Genomic DNA, 16,092 nt, shown 5'->3' on the forward strand with positions numbered 1-16,092 from the left:
AAGCACAGGAATATGTTGACATCAATGACAACAACATATTCTAGTATCAGCAATATCTAATAGCCTACAAATCAAGACAAACTCAATTATCTACAATTTAAAACAACTATAATCCCCCTCTTTCTACATGAAGGAATTAAAAAAATAAATTTATTGTTTCTTCTCATGCAATGAATCATCATACAGAAAGAAGCTAGCTCGAGATGATAGATATCCTCCTACCTCAATTTCCTCCAACCATCAATAAGACCTATTTTAAGTATTAGAGAAGTTATACATCTTCATAGTTATTGTGAGGAGATTCTCGATTACGTATTACAAAATTATATCTTTCTCCCCTAGTTTCACGAGCAATTAAAGTATTATCTATTTTTAAAATGCCTATGATAAGATCTCTAGTGCATTGAATGCAATTAATTACAATGTTCTCTCTTTGATTATAACAAAAGAATTTGAAATTATTCTTCCCTATTCAAACATTAGTCTTCCTTTTGACAAACAAAGCAGTTGCCTCAGTAATTAAGTGAGTTTTATTTATCCTTTTCTCTTCATCCATTAAGTAAGATATCACATTTACTAAGCTTGGAACTTCGATTCAATTTGTTTAAAGTAGACACAATATTGTCAAAACTTCAAGGAATAATATTTAATAAAATGGCTTTGGCATCATCATCATTAACTTTACATTTTATTTGAGCAAGTGGATTAGGAAGAGAATGAAATGTACTAATATGTTGAACAATAATATCGCCTTATCTCGTTTTCAAACCATAAAGTTTTTGCTTCATTCCCATTTTAGCACTTGCAACCTATGAGCCAAATAAAGAATTAAGGCCTTGCAATGTTTGGTTGGAGTATTTTGTCAAATCTTTAGGATTTACATATGCATTAGATAAACCAAGACCAATCACTGTTGTAGATCTATGACCTTTTGCTACCGATTTTAAAGCTTAATCTACATCTTGTGGTTCCATTAAGAATATCACAAATATCTTTTTCTATCAAAACCAATTGCACTTTAACTTGCCATATATAAAATTCATGAACTTCAAACTTTAGAATAACATATGATTTCTCCATATTAAATAAAATCAATCTAATCGCTTATCACTCCATTTTATTTAATAGAATCTAATATTAAATTTCCTAACAACAGAAAGGCTACTAGAACATACCTAAATTTTGATGAAATAAATAAATGAAATCAAATTAAAATTTTAAAATGCCTTCACCAAATCTTATGCTGTTCTGTTCATGCCTCCAGATTTCATCACGTGGACAAACTTCTATCCTCTCATACTTGCTTTTTTTATGGCTAAGACTAAAATTTCAATGCATCTTCTTTGTTCTATTCTAGGCACCTCCAGAACTTCCGTTCTTACCTTCTATCTATTGTAGCAGTCTAATGTTGCGGTCAGAAACAAAGCAACGTAGAAAAGCAGACATAAGAGACCAATCACATACGGTTCTTAGCACAATCTTCAGATTGTTGAAAAAAATATGTAGCAATGGTATGCATAAAAACAACAGAAGATCAATGCCCAAAACAGGGTCACTCACACCTCTAATGTAGATAGCAAGCCAAGCTCACTCACACCTCTAATGTTGTATGGGATAAGGAATTGATCCTAGGTTAATGCAGATGTTAGTCTAGGATCATTTTTCCTCTATTAAAGGTTCATAGGGTCAATATCAAGCCACCATACTAAACAAATCCAATAATATATGACAATCTTATAGATGAAAGAAATCATTAAAAATTACATAAAATATATATGAATGCATATACTATTATTCCATGAAAAATCAATCTAGGGATCAAGCCTCATGTTTTTTATTTGAAATAAAAAAGAAAAAAAAATGGGAATCTTACAAACGATGTATTAAAGAACAACAAAATCAAAGGTTGTCAATATTAAAAGTAAATTAAATCATTTGAAAATAAAGGGAATGGATAGCATGAATGATCACATTGTAAAATTGAGGAATTTTATAAATTAGCTTACAATGATGAATGTGGAATATGAAGCCTAAAATTTAACAATTTTTTGTTGAATCTCATAGATTAGTATTATAATTCCATATGTATGTAAGAGATAGCTAGAAAATTTAATAATATCAAATTAAAAAAATTATATAGGGTTTGTTGAATGAAGAGGATAGGCTTAAAAGTTTCATACATGAGTCTAACGAGAGCTCTCAAGACTTTATAACTAGAGGTAAATATAAGATTTATAATTAAAGAAAAACATATAAAGTCAAGGGAATCAACAAAAAAGTAATCCGTGAAGGTTTTGGGTCTTTTGAAAACCCACGTCTGAGAGTTATTCTATTTGTTTTGGCTGGATTTCTTCCTTCTTTAATATGTTTTCAGGTCCGGGCCTTCTCCCTTCTTACCTTAATCAAAAAGAAAAAATAATCAAAGGCCATGAAACCACCCAAGGGATTAAAAAACATCTTTTTTTTAAATGTGAAAATGAATGGACAAATCATAAAGACACTTTTAAAAGAGAAAAATATATCACATGAAATAAGAACAAGGTAGAAGGGCATAAAAGTGATCAAATATTATAGGAAATCACTAGTAATAGGATGATGCTAAGTATCAAAGAGACAATCAAAATTTTCCCAACAAGAAAGTGATCATAATATATTAATAGCCTCTTCATCTACTCAAGGAAATTTAAATAACACATGATTTCATGACTTATGAGATAGTCAAGAAATATTGTCTTTGTAAGTCAAAGAAATAAAAATGGTTATAAGGTGGGGTTCTATTTGGATATATATACTATTAAAAACATTAATGATGGATTTAAAAATATGGCTACAACATATCAGAATGATGGCATCCATGTTTTTTTTTAATATGATAACAAGAAAACTTATATTACTAAAAGAATCTTCATAAGTGAGTTCTGGCATCAAATATTTAGCCACTCAAACTATCAAAGTATTGCTAAACATATTGAAATTATTTTCGAATAATAAGAAAGATCTAGAGCCCAATGAATAGCATAACACAAGAGAGACAAAGATAGACAAGAACAAGTTGTATTCTCATCAAGATGCAAAAATCGATCAATTGGATAAACCATACAATGGAGATGAGCTTTCTTATAAAGGCAAGGCTATAGGAAAATGAGAGCACACAATTGTGACATGTGGCCCAATGAGATACAAGGGTAGGTAGGGGTAGGTAGGAGAAATAATAGAATATTCCTCTAAAGGTGGATCACCCACTGAAGGTGGAATGTGACAACAAGATATCACCACAAAAGTTGGAATTTCTCCTACAACCATCTTCCCTAGATGAACACTTCCCTAAGTGTCTCATATACAAACTAGAATGAATGCATTGTCCTAATTAAACTTAAGTAAAGTGTAATTATGAGACATAATTTACACCAACACCCCCCTTAAATGCAACTTAGAGAAATGTAGAATCAAGCTAACAATGAAAGATGGGTCCCAACTACTAGGTCATGTTAGGTACCCATGTACAAATGCAATGCAATCTCTCACAAATGAAGAAAGAGAGAAAAAACCAATGGGAAAAGACTCCCCCAAAAAAGAGATGAAAAAAAAGAACTCTCAAAGAAGGAGAACAAAAACTCAAGAGAGGAAAAAGTCCCCCCATAAGAGAGGACAAAGAAGTCAACTGACCCCCCTGGCTGAAATATCATGCACCCCCAAGAGAGCTTGCAACTGATGATACTTACTCTCAGTGAATGGTTTGGTGAAGATGTCTGCAACTTGCTCTATTGTAGGACAATACTACAAATCAATGATCTACACCAGAATTAGCTCCTTGATGTATTGCATGTGGATCTCGATGTGATTGGACCATTGATGGTAAACTGGGTTCTTTGAGATCTGAATGACACTCTAATTAATGTAACGAGGGACTATAGGTCATGGAGTGGTGAAGCAAAACTCTATGAGAATATTCTAAAGCCAGATAACCTTAGTAGCTGCATTAACGACCCCTCAATACTTAGCCTCACTCGAAGAGAGATCAATACCATGCTGCTTCTTGCTCTCCCAGTTAATAGGGTCCAAACCAAGATGAAATTTGTAACCTGAAGTAGACTTATGATCATCAAGATCACCAGCCTAATCTGAGTCTGTGTAACCAACCAAAGTAAGTCATGTGCCTAGTACATAGAGAATCCCATAGTGATGTGTACCTTCTATGTAGTACAAGATGCATTTGGTAGCTTTCCAATGAAGTCCATGTGGTTCTTGCATTAAGCATTAAACCATGCCAACCAGAATGGAAATATTAGGGTATGTGTCAATCAAGTAGATGAGACTTCCAACAAGATAACAATAAAATATGGAATCAATAAGTGGAGTGGAACACTTAGCCTCAATCTTGACTCATAAAAGAAATGGAGTGGAAATACGCTTACAATCAACCATGTGGGAACATGCTAGAAGATCAAAAGTAATCTTGGAAGGTGACTGTGATACCTCAATACTGAGAAAGTAGTGTAAAAGGCTCAAGTTAGTCATAAAAAATCTCTCATGCAAATTAGATTTGACACTGCCATTGATGGATGAGGTGCTCCCTGTAATGATCATCATCAATCTAGAGAATAAGTATCAAATAAGAGTCATCGCATAAAAAATGTAGATATTTGAATTAGTATGATTTCTAGTAAAACCCACAGGGAGAAGAAAGGAATCCATCTTGGCATACCAAGCGTAGGGGCCTGCTTGAGGCCATAAATAGACTTTCTCAATCTGCAAATTAAAGAAGATTCCTGAATGAGTCCCTAAGGCTGCTCCATGTAAATCTCGTCTTCAAGATCCCCATGAAGAAAGGAACTCTTCCCATCTATCTGATGTACAACCCAAACATGAGCTAGAACAATAGCAAGTTTCAAGTGAATGTAATTCATCTTATCTATGGGTGCAAAGGTCTCAGTATAGTCAAGTCAATAACCTGTGAGAAATGTTTTGCAACAAGTTGAGCTTTGTACATATCCAGACTACCATCCATTGCAAAATTAGTATGATAGATCCACTTACATCGAACCATATTTCTCCCCTTATGGAGAGGGACTAACTCCCAAGTGTTGTTCATCATCAAGGAACTATACTCTTCCTCCATGGATAAGCCCCACTTAAGAACTCCTAATACTTCCAAAAAGGTTTGTGGGAAGCTGTAGTAATGAAAGCATGTTGAAGCTCTTGATGTTGTGACTAAGTCCTTCGAGAGTCTAAGGGATCCCCAATAAGAGAACTCGTTGACTCAAGAGACTATTGATCCCAATGAGGTATTGGAGGAGATGAAGGATGAGCTACCTCAACTACAAGTGGACCCTATAGAGATGTGAGCTTACAAGTCAAAGTTGAGGGAGAATCATCATTTCAGTCACTATCTTCACTATCCACAATGGAGGAAGGAGGAGGAGGATGAAAGGCCAAGCTAGGAGAGATTTCTTCAAAGTGGACACTTCACTCAATGAATACCTCATGTCTCTGGATCCATAAGTCAATATGCCTTACCATCCTCAGGATATGAAACAAATATGAAAAGCCTATTCTGAGGTTCTAATACCTTGTATTTCTCTAGAGTAATGCGAGCCCATGTTGGACACCAAAAGACCCTAAAATTTCACACAATAAGTTTTATACCACACAAAGCCTCAAAATTAGTGATACCCTTCAAATTCCCTTGGGGAGCCCAATTTTGGATGTGTGTGGTAAAACTGATATCTAAACTACCCAAAAATGATAAACCAAGAGAAAAAACATGAATCATACAACTAGCCATATCCTTAAGGATTCTATTCTTCTTTTCTATAATACCATTCTATTATGGAGTGTAGGCAACTAAATGTTGAAGATAAATCCCCTCAAGAGTAAAACATTCCTCAAGTCTATTGTTCACATATTCCCTTCCATTGTCTATACAAAGGAACTTGACTAGCTTCCTGAATTTATTCTCAACATGAGCCTTGAAGGCTTGAAATATGTCAAACACTTCACTCTTGTGAACAAGAAAGTAGACACAAGTGAAGCAGGAGTAGTCATCAATGAAGGTGAGGACATAGCAAGCCTTGCTAAATGAAGTCACTGGAAATGGCCATGCTGCATCACTATGAACCAATTGAAGAACATCCAAAGCTCTCCAATAATTCCCCTTATCAAACTTCTCTTCAGGATGCTAGCCCATGGAACACCCTAAACATACACCATCAAGAAAGATAATTTGAGGCAAACTTGTGACCATGTCCTTAGAGATAAGCTATTGAAAATAATAATAGTTGAGGTGTCCAAACCACTCATGTCATAGGTTACTTTATGAATTTGAATGAGTGGGCACGACCATAGAAGTAGATCGAGGCACAAAGTGGGAGAATGAATAAATTCATAAGCTACGAATGACTTGTCCCTTTGTTACCAACGTATCATTCTCAAGTTATTTTACCATAATGGAATCAAGTGTAAACTCAACTTTCTTCCCATTTCCATAGTGGGTGATTTGGTAGATAGAAAGGAGGTTGGTGGTCAAGTTAGGAACATAGAGAACATTCTTACAAGTTCCATCATCCATGGCAACTAAACCCTTCCCTTAAACTTCCACTTTTGTATCATCACCAATGAAAATGTTAGGTGCCTTAGATAGCTATAATGCGAAAAAATTCTAATTCGTATAATTTTTTTGATATGAGGCACTCAAGTCAAGTATCCATTGGTATAAAGAACCTTTTTTAGCCACAAATGCTTGCCATTTTCCCTTTGACTCTAAGTAAGGGAAAGGAGATGAGTCCTTATTGTAGAAAGATGGAAAATTGATGTTCTTCTTAATGATATTTGTCAACTCATCAATTTTCTTTGAGTGGCAATGATTCTCATCATTAACAAATTTCTTGCAATATGAACAAGTTGGTCTCTTCTTCTTAGGTGTATATCCCTTCATGGAAGAGGATGTATAATTCTTGTGGAGAGGATGATTTTCTCTATCTTGTTGTTACTTTAGCTTAGATTTATTTTTGTTCTTGTCGTTTCCTTGGTTTCCTTGATTTGCCACTGAAGCTTTGGACTTTGAAGACTTGAGAATCCCCATCTTGATCAACTTTTCTTGCTCAAGTATTAACATCTCTATGAATGCATCAAATCATGGTGTATTGAATGAGGCACCTGAAGTCAACTGATGGGTTTGGAAGCTAGGGACAAAGGTTTCATACTATGATGGAAGCTTCTCCAAAATATTATAAGAAAATTAAGCATCCTTCTTGTTAATGCCACAATCCTTAAGCTTTGATCTTAGCTCAATTGGTTTCATGACATAATCTTGGATTGTATCAAAATTCTTTGGATCCAACATTGTGATTTCATTAACTACCTTGTAGCCCCTAATCTCATCAACTTGGCCATACAATTTTCCAAATAAATCCCAAGCCTCTTTAACTATAGTGCATTCGTCAATGTGAAAAATGAGGTCATCTAATACATACTTTCTCAAAGTTCCAAGAGCCATAGAATTTTTAGTGAGCAATTCCAATTGAGCATAAGGATAATCTTTAGGATCTGCTCATCCTATCATTGTTCTATTTATGTAATGAATGAGTCCTTTTCTCATTAACTTACTCCATGTTTTAATTTTCCTCGATGCATAATTATGTGGAGTTAGAAGTAGATATTTAGAAGAACCCATAGCAAAAAGATGAAAGAGCACAAGATAGCGATAGAGACAATCATACAAGATACCCCCCAAATTCACTCAATCAAAGAACCCCCCCCCCCCCAAAAAAAAAAGAAAAAAGAAAATGATGACTTGACACTTTGTACTTAGTGCATGTATAATGAGCCACTTGCAAACAAAGACAATTTAGGCTTTTCATTTAAAGATTACAACTGCCTCAAATAGGCTATAGAAGACTCAAACCAATAATGCACAAGATCTAAGTTGACATAAAAGCAAATTACAAGTACAAAAGAAGTCAAAAGAAGATGAAAATCTAAAAGTAAATTTTTTACTCAAATGGTGAAAAATTGATAGTACCATGTTAAAGTAGATGAAAAACTATGCACTTCAAAAAAAATGACACCTAAAAATGAAGTCATATGAGCTTGAATGAAAGCTTGAGAATTTGTAGAATTCAAGATTAGATAGGAATAGATGTAAAACACTAAAAATTATAAAAAAATATACTAACCAAAATTAGAATCTAACTACACCATTGTGGAGAGTACGAAAAATTAGCCCATATAAAAAAAAATTGCATTGAAAAAGGCCTCAAAATGACCAAGTTATAAGCCTTCAAAGTTGGACTGCAAAATTGAAAAATCAAATGGTGAGGGGTCAAACTTTTTTCAAAAAGTGCTAATGTAGTGCTGATGTTAACAAGTGATGGAATTAAATTTAACAGTCATAAGGCCATTGTGCCAAAATCCTCCTTGTTTGTGTGGCAGTCTATACTGTACGGATTGCTTATGTGGCTGTATGGAATTACTAACTGTGCTACTAACTAAATTGTATGAATGTTGACATGGCCTTGTACAAATTTTCTTATTGAAGTGTATGAAAATATGATGTGGTCATTGATGTGGCAGTATGAATGCTGACTTTGCAAGTACAGTTTGTTGATCTCGTGTCGACTGGGTGATGTATGGATGAAAAAGAGAGATACATGTGTCTGTCACTGATTGGTTGTCATGCAATGGCTGGGGCTTGTGTGTTCATTGTCAAGGTAGATCTGGGTAGCCAAATAGTGCCACATGTTTGTGTGGGTGTCTAGGTGTGCACTGAGTGGCTGTTGTGTGGTCTAATGAAAAGAAACCACGTGGCAGCCTTAGGGGAGACCCCACGACGAGGAAGCCTTGGTGGAGCTTGGGCATGGTAGATCCTGGGTAGGCCTAGGTAGGGCATGCCAAAGGCACCGGGAAATAGAGCCAGCAATGAAAGCTTGGGTCTCAGGGGAGAAGTGTGTGGCAGAGGATGGCCAGTGGGTGAAGGCACTGCAGTGGAGTACAAAGAAGACCACATGGGTGGCATTAAGTGCACGACTGATCGGTATGGAGCTTGCAAAATAGGCTCGAATGGTATGGAGCAAGATCAAACCCCCCTAAAAAAATTAAATTTTTTTATTTTGTAAAAAACTTTTACAATACAACTACGAAAATAATATATTTAAAAAAAAAACTAATTTTGCAGTTTTTTTTTTTGAAAAATAAAATTGTACCATCATAGGTATGGCTATATGTCTTAACTAGCTAAAAATAAAATTTATGTCGAAAATAAATGTTGTCCAATATAAGAAAATTTATAGTTAAAATTTATGCAAATGGGCTCTTCGACTTGATGGCATTGTCAAATTTGGCATAGGATGCTCCCAAATTGACTTTTTTCCTTATATCCAAAATTTAAATGCACCCAGATCTCTCCAAATGACTATGTAATGGCACTCCAATGGCTTGGATACCATGTAATAATTTTCCAATAATAACCAAGCTCAAGAGCCCAATGAATAGCACAACACAAGAGAGATAAAGATAGACAAGAACAAATTGTATTCTCATCAAGATTCAAAAATCAATTAACTAGATAAACCATACAAAGGACATGAGCCTTCTTATAAAAGAAAGGCCATAGGGAAATGAGAGCACACAATCATGACATATGGCCCAATGAGATACAAGGGTATGTAGGGATAGGTAGGAGAAATAATAGAATATTCTACTAAAGGTGGATCACACACCAAAGGTGGAATGTGACAACAAGATATCATCACAAGAGATGGAATTTCTCCTACAAACATCTTCCCTAGATGCACACTTCCCTAGGTGTCTCATATTAAAACTACAATGAATACATTATCCTAATATAAGTATGTATATGGCTGATAGACTACCTTGGATAAGGGTAGGCAAAAATGTCTGTACATGATGCATGACTAGAAAACAACATAGCTTTGAAAGGTTTGCATGGTTTACATAGAGGGTTGAAGTATATCTCTTAAACTTTTCCATATAGATTAATGTTGACCTAATAATCTTCTGGACCAAGGGAAGGAGTTAGGTACATCTGAATCTTCCTTGATGAACTTTAAGGGGAAGTATGGGTTTAATTAAGAAATAAGATGAAGTCTTAGGTAAATTTAAATACTCAGATCATTTCTAGAAAAAAAAAATGGAATAAGATCAATTGAATAAAATTAGACAATGGTGGAGAATATGTCAATAAAAAGTTCATATATTTTATGTGAATATCACAGGATTAAGAGAGAAATATATAATATATATATTGTTGAAAAAAAAATGTCTATGAAAAGGAAAACAGGGACTTAGTGAGAAAGATATTGTCTATTCTATAATCAAAGGATCTTCCTTTATTTCCTTGTGTTAAGGTATCAATAACACACCTCATTCTTTGAATAGATCCACTACAACTTGTTTTCAGAAATCAATATAGAGGAAACATGGGGTAGTTAGAAACCAAATGTTAATTATTTCAGAGTCTTTAGATCTAAAGTATTTTCTCACATTCTTGGTGATATTATTAAAAAAAAAATGATAAGAAGAGTTATATGTGCATCCTTTTTTACTATGATGGTCAAAAGAAATGATATAGGTTTTATGGTTCTAGCTTATGTGTTCATAAGTATGGATGTCAAGTTTAATTAGTATTTTGATGATATGATAAAATCACCTCCTATTTCACAAGTTTAAATAGATAATGATGAATCCTATAGTGCCTTTGAAATCAATAAATCGTGTAATACAACGTCCAATATAATTGAATAATCAAGCCCTCATTGAAAGATTAAGAATATTTAAGGAATTTATAAAAGGATTCAATAAATAAATTATGTTCTTATCAACATTATCATGAAGATAAATTATCCTCAAACCTATGATGAGGCTAGGGGAAAGAATGAGTTGTTATAAGCTGTGAAGACTGAATATTATTCTATGATAAAGTATCAAACATGGGAACTAGTGGACTTTCCCAAGGGCAAGAATATGATAAAAAATAAGTCAGTGCATAAGACTAAATTAAAGTCTAGTTTTAGCACTAAAAAAGGGGCAAGAATAGTGGCCAAAGGGTACTCACAAAAAAGGTAATTGACCTCACAAAAAATATCACTATTAGGATTGTTATAACATTTGTAGCTCATTTCAAGTGGACTCCTCACAAAATCGTTGTTAAAAATGTATCTTTTGAATGAAAAATTGATGGGTAGATCTATACTACTTAACCACCTGGATTTGAAATTTTAGGTTAGGAATACTTTGTTTGTAGGTCAAGGAAGCCGCTATATGGTTTCAAGAAATATACAATAGCTTAGTATGATAAGATTATTTAGTTAAAATTTCAAGGGTTCCATTATAATCCTCGTTATTTAGAGTTGTATGTGAAATAATTTGGTAAAGGTGGTATGCATATAATTGTGTTTTATGTTGATCATATTATCATCATAGAACACAAAATGAACAAAATTAGTGAATAAAGTTAAATTTGAAATACATTCGAGATGAAATCATTTCTCTCCATACTATTTTATTAGTATCTACATATATAGTACAAAGATAGTAGAATTTATCTCTCTCAAAGCAAGTATTCTTTATAATTATTTTAACCAAGTTTAGGATAAAAAATTGTAAGAGTAATTATTGATTAGTTACCCTATGATTGAAGTTAGCTAAGGACATGGGACACGAGCATGTTGATTCTACTTTACACAGTCAAGCTATTGGTTGCCTTTTATACTTTATTCACACTAGACTAGATATTACTCTTATAGTAGGTGTGGTTTTGAGGTTTTTGGTTTCTCCTAATATTCCATATTATATGGTAGAAAAATTAATATTAATATATAAACAAAACACATAGACTATGGATGTTATTATTCTTGTCTTAGAGACCTAATACTTGTAGTATTTTTCTTTAGATTGGGTATGTTGTGCAAATGACTAAAAATATACCATAAGTTATGTTCCTCTTCTTGGTTGTAGCCCAGATTAATGGTGTAGTAAGAGGTAACCTAATATTTCTTTATCAATTGTATAGGCTAAATATATATAGTAGTAAATGAGATAGATAAATAAATAACCTGTTATGAGCTATTCTTTAATATTCAAATAATATCAAACATGGTCTTCTTTACATCATCGTGACAATCGAATTGTTGTCTAAGAAGAAAATGATTCATGTTGGAAAAAAGCATATAGAGGTTTATCACCTTTATATTAGAGATTTCATCCAAAAATGGGTGATTCATCTTTAATATTGTAGGGCATAGGACTGGATAGTTGATCTTTTCACTGAGGCATTATGTGAGACTAGGTTTGTATATCTTTATGTATTTTAGGAATATGAGAAGTCAATCGAATATTTCATGATTGCCAACTAGTGAGGATTATTATGAATCTATATAACTATATTAGTGAATAAATTATTTTAAATGGGTAACTAAGAAGAATTTTTGCTAGAAGCCATATTTTTTAAGATTATAGGGTTATATTTGAAAGTAATTAGTTAAATTTATTTATGGATGTTAAAAGAAATTAATTTTTGAATTATCAATAGAGCCCAATAGTGACAAAACCACCTATTGCCACCTACTTTCTATCATCTTACCATCCATAATAAATACGGGAAATAACTTTTATGCTTGTTGACTATAAATTCAAAATGTATTTTTTAGATAAGATAAATTTAATGAGAGAGTAATCAGTATATTCTAATTAGCAACCAATTCATATATTTATTTTTCCTTGTGCATTTTTCTACTAAATACGTTGGATCATTATAGAACTTAGGTTCTCAAAAGAAAGGTGGTTGTATAATTTAAAAGGAAAAGGCCTTTTATAAATGTTAGTGAATATTGCAATCAATTAAATATTCACATAATATATTAATATACAAATAAAAAAAATTATTAGTTTTTATGTATTTGATTCTACAATTAAAATATCTCTTGACTATACGTTTAATTGTAAAGGAATGATAAATAAGAAAGAGAACATATGTTATATTTACATGATTAAAAAAACCTTCTAGTCCTTCTTAAATTTTGGATGTTAAAATAAGAGTTGTTAGAATTTCACAATTATTTGAATTTAATGTTTTATCCATGAAAATTTTATCATCTTATGAAAACCAAATTTTATGCTTTTGTTTTCTAATTTTACTTAAAAAATTATAAGTTTATTAAGATTTGTCTATTACAATTAATATTATTTTAATCTTATAAATTAAAACATTAAAAACATCTTTTAATATAAATTGGATATTAAAAATATTAAAAAAGATTCTCATATTTTTTTAAAATATTATTTTAATACTATAAATTAAAACATTAAAAACATCTTTTAATATAAATCGGATAATAAAAATACTAAAAAAGATTCTCATATTTTTAAAAAATATTTATCAACCTAAAAAATTACTCGTCATTATAATTTAATGATTAATTTTAATTTAAGTATTAAATAATTATAATTTTGATTAATAAAAATAGGTTATGCTCAAACATTTACATATCCACTAAACAAAAACACCTAGGGTGCATGAGGAATGCACACCCATAAAAAAAAAAAGCAAAAATTTCTAAAGACCACCAAACAAATAGACAAAGACCAGAGACAAAACCAAAAAGAAAAAACAAAACAATCACCTACTAAAGACATGAAAGGATGGTCTACTGGACGAAGGCATAACACTCTTGCCAATCTTTACATAGACCTATGACTTTATCAAAAAATAAATTGTTTGTTTGAGTCTTTTGCAAAGATCGAAGTGCCAAACTTTGGGCTGGCCTTGACTAGTGAGGTAGAGGGATCCAACATTGTAGAGGAAGACTCTATGTATCTCTACCACTTCGCCTTTCTACATTCAATTTCCTTCTTAATAGAAAGAAAGGAGGCAGAATTCTTAGGTTCCATCTCTTGGCTCAACATAAATTCTTAGGTTCCTACATTCCTTCAACATAACTAGCTAGGTTACCCTTAACACGACTTTGCACTATTTTTAAAATCATCACAAATATTAGGTTTGATCTGAATGAGGTCACCTGCCATAACGAACACAAAGAACCTAGAGGTGAAAACTAGAGGGGGGAAACGAAAACTAGTAGTATGAAAATAATGACACTTATAGGGGTTGGGGAAAGTGTAACTATATTTTTAATGAGATGTCTACCACCTATACATTAAATGATTGGTATAAAGGGCAGCGATGATAAGGAAAAAGGAAATCTTTGGATTATACTTCATTTTTAGTCCTTATATCATAAAAGATAGCAACACAAACCATATCAATAATATAATAAATATCTGACCATATTTTCAAATGATTGAAAAATGGGCCCAATGAAGAGAACCTATCTACAACTTTATTCCCTTCTCTTTTTGTGTAACTAAAACTAAGATGGCTCATCCTGCGAGTGAGGTCCTTAAACCTAGCAATAAGGTGATCACATTTTTAGTCAAGTTTGGCTTCATTTATTAACATTAAAATAGTATTTTTTGAATTACCATCTATGATGATTTGACAATACCCTTTATCTTTTACAATTACTAAACCATAATAAGACGTTGCTACCTCTACAACACTCGAAGTTTGCATCCTCAAGTTGGTCACATAGGCTAGGACTAGATAGCCCCTATGGTCACAAATAAACCCACCCCTACTCACCTAACCTAGATTTCCTTTAGAAGAACTATCATAATTCAATTTCAGCAAACTAGATTTGAGGGGTCCCATTAAATATAATTTCTAAATTCAATAGGAGAGGATATAAATATTGAAAGAGAATCAATCAAGCTCCAATTTATAGAAATCTACCAATCTAGAAATGAGGGTGAAAGAGAATGTTTGAATCTTTTAAAATAGCCCATGTTTTCTTTAACATTAACAATATTTGCACTAGATAGAGAGTCCCAACTAATCTTTCTTTAGGTAAAGATTATGTTAATTCTTTCCTTCCACAAGCTCCAAAAATGTCCTACCACCATACCTGCCTAATAAGTGGATAAGAAGGAGGAGACCAACTAGATATAGAATCCTTTAAATCCCCATTCCGAACCCACTAAACAAGGAACAAGTTGGAAATTTTTTGTCTAGCATTCTACAAGTATTGGCAATGAAACATAATATGATTAATATTCTCTTATTCACTCTCACATAAAAAACATCTATGGACAAATTGTAAACCACACACTTTTAAGATTGTTGATAGTAATAATTCTACCATGGCAAGTCCTCTACCAAAAAAAGAAAACCTTCAAATATGTATAAAATCTCCAAATATAATTATATACTTGTAAATTTAATAAATTCATTATATCTGTATGCAAGCTTCTAGAAATGATTGTGTGCGAGTTTTTTGATCAAAAAACTCGCATACAATCATTTCCAAAACCTTGCATACAGATAATCTATGGATTGTGGAAATCTCATTTCATCAAATTCATAATATTTTATTAAGTATATTTTTTAAAAATAAAATAATATAATTACGATTATAGATTTATTTATAAAAGTATAAATTTAATAATAAATAAATTAATTTATTTTTTAAAATATAATTATTAAATTATAAGAACTATGGCTATTAGGTGGAGCAAATGTTAAGTCTTACATTGATGTGAAATAATATAAATTAAAATTTTATTGTATCAAAAATAATTTGAACTGTTCTTGTAATCCAAGTATGTTACTATAGTTAAACTTTTTATTTTTCAGAATATTTTGGTTAATAAAACAATGATAGGCCTAAACCTTTACATATACACTAAACACCAACAACTAGGATGAATGAGGAATGGACACTCAGCCAAAAAATAGACTACCAAAACACACTAGAAACTACTAGACAACCCGATAAAGGCCAGAGACAAAACCCAAAATAAAAGAACCTGCCAAAGACACGAAAGGAAGGTCTACTGGACATAGGCATTACCCTCTTGTCAATATTTAGATAGACTTATGAATTTATTAGAAAAATAAATTTAATCATGAGATTCTTTTGTAGAGATTGTAGTGCTAAACTCCAGGATTTCCTTGGCCAGAGAGATTGGGGGATCCACCATTGTAGAGGGAGACTTTGTATATATTTTCTGCTTAGCCTT

The sequence above is a fragment of the Cryptomeria japonica genome, chromosome 10, assembly GCF_030272615.1.
Source record: "Cryptomeria japonica chromosome 10, Sugi_1.0, whole genome shotgun sequence".
NCBI classification, from domain to species: Eukaryota; Viridiplantae; Streptophyta; class Pinopsida; order Cupressales; family Cupressaceae; genus Cryptomeria; species Cryptomeria japonica.